The sequence below is a fragment of the Malurus melanocephalus genome, unplaced genomic scaffold (assembly GCF_030028575.1).
Source record: "Malurus melanocephalus ecotype Western Australia unplaced genomic scaffold, MMel_1.1 scaffold_869, whole genome shotgun sequence".
Taxonomy (NCBI): Eukaryota; Metazoa; Chordata; class Aves; order Passeriformes; family Maluridae; genus Malurus; species Malurus melanocephalus.
The window spans coordinates 66,372-68,951 of NW_026624101.1; positions in this window are offsets into that span (position 1 = coordinate 66,372).

Here is a 2,580-nt window from a genome sequence, read left to right on the forward strand (position 1 = left end):
CTCTTCTCCATATACCTTCTGTATCCATCTCATTTTAGAGCAAATGGCTTCTCAGCTGATTCTTTTCCAAAAGTGGGATTACCTGTGGGCATAGATAGCATTGCAATTTGGGTTTAAGGTTTAATGTTCTGAGAATATAGGCATGGCCTCTGAAGTGAGGTGATATCTAACATCAAACTAAATAATTATACAGCCAAGAAATCCTAATTCTCCACCGCTTTTCATGCTTTATAAATATGCATTCCACACACYACACTTTGCATATTGCATAAACCATGGACAGCCTTTGCCTGCTCTGTGTTGTTTCAAAATCCATGAGTGTGCAGTTTTTAATTAGTATTTAAAAAAAAAATTAAAATGAGTTTATGCCCGTGACAGGCCAGGGTAAATAGTTTTTGCCCTGTTTTATTTATGAGAATTGCAGAAGAGTCATTTAATCACAGACAGAGACAGATAAAGGTCAGTTATCAGTTGGTGTGTCCTGGTGATGAGTCCTTGGCTTTGTTGATTTATGACAGTTGAGAGTTGGATATTAATCTAGAGCATAATTTGGCGGGGATTTTAGTGTGTGTGTTTGTGTTGTGTTTGAGTGCTTTTGAGCTTTGGGTTTTTTGGGTTTTTCCAGTATTTCCCACACTTGTTTTCTGCATTTCCCCCACTTGTTTGCTGTAAACCCTTTCATGTGACCAGAAAAGATGTTGCAAGTCCTTGAAGGGAAAGACACTGTGCCAAGTTTAAATCTAGAAACAACTCAGGTATAAAGAGACTCTTCTGTCTCCTTTCCTGCCTTGTGACCATGTGGTTTCCAGSCTGTTTCCTCATCACATTCATATTCTCCTCGTGTCCAGCTTCAAGTGGAAATTGCTGAAATATTTTATTGCCCCCCACGCCCCRTTATCTTCCAAGTCAACGTCCTGAGGTGCAATAACTTGGGTTGAGTCACTTGCCAGCAGTCACTGGGAATTTGGGAGCCTTATCAGAGGAATCCTAGCCCAGAATAGCCCACAGATCCAGTGCCAGGACTGGTGATAATAATGAGAATTATGTAAACTGTTGGGTAATCGATGGGCAGACCAGGTTTGTTCGGTGCAGGGAATGATAAAGCTGAAGAAGAAACTTATTTCCACTCTCTGTGTCTGCCGCTGCACAAAGTGATGATGCTTTGCTTGAGGCAGGACAGAAAAGAACTTGCAAATGGAAATTGCATCAGGGTGATGCTCTGCAGGGTACAGGAAAGCTGTGGCTGAGGTGAAGAAGAAGCAGCAGCCAGCTCATGTCTCACCACCAAACCTGTGCACCAGTTCCTGCCCTCAGTGGTGTGGTTTGAAATGCATAAATCTGAAATCCCACAGCCCCAACTGCATTTATCCTGGGCCTTTGCTGTTATCCTGACACTTTTGTCTTCTGAGGGACAGCACTGTCCCTGCTGCCATCTCCCTCCGCCTCAGTCATGTGAAATACCTGGGAATGCCAAGGTGAGGCAGAAATGTGAAGGCACCGTGGAATGATTTAGGTTGGAAAAGCCTCTTAAAATCATCAAGGCCAACAATCTAAAAATTAAAATCAAAATTAAAAAAAAAAATTAAAATCTAAATCTAATCTAAAATTTTGGTGCCAAGCTCACCACTAAACCATGTCCCTGAGTGCCACATCTCCACAACTTTTTTATGTCTCCAAGGAATGTGTCTACATTTGGGGAAAAGTGACTTTTATCACAGAAGCAAAAAGCTATAATATCCCAGACACTGCTGTGAGTGACCCAAGCAGCCCATGAACTGAAGGCTTCATGTGTKTTCTCACCACAGATTTACCAACAGGAACAAAATGGATTCTGTGCAGCTTTTGCTCCTCCCCTCGAGGTCCAGTCTGTGTTCTCAGCAGAGCCTGAGGCTGCTGAACCTGCAGGCACCTCCTCTCTCCCAATCTTGTGTCACAAGAGATGATCCAGGCAGGGTCAAGCCAGGGTCACCCAGAAGAGGTGACACAGGATTTGTCCAGGTGGATTTGGGATGTCTCCAGAGAGGGAGACTCCAAAACCTCTCTGGGCAGCTGTTCTGGTGTTCTGCCACCCTCAGCATAAAGTTCTTCCTCATGTTGAGATGTTTGTCTTGTGTTTTACTTTGTGCCCATCACTCCTTGGGCTGTTGCGTGGCACCATTGTCTGGACAGTCCTTGGGGATATTTGTATGGATTGATGGGATCCTCTCTCAGCYTTCTCTTCTCTGGACTAACCAGGTCCAGCTCCCACAGTCTCTCCYTGAGATGCTCCAGACCCCAAATCATCTTTGTGGTCTCTCCTGTACCCTCTCCAGAAGCACTTTGAACCGTGGAGCCAGAACTGGACACTGGCCACCACTCCAGATGTGYCTCACCAGGGCWGATAGAGGGGCAGGATCCCTCCTSCYRTGCTGGCCATGCTCTCCCCAGTGYCCCCAGGGTCCCACTGTCCCTCCTGGGACTGGAATCCCCTCCCAGATATTTCCCTCCAGCCTGTTCTGCTCCTGGTTCCTTCATTTTCCTGCAGCTGCCAAGCCACCCTGCTCTTGTTCCCTGGAAAAGCGAGAACCCTGCTGCTCCACA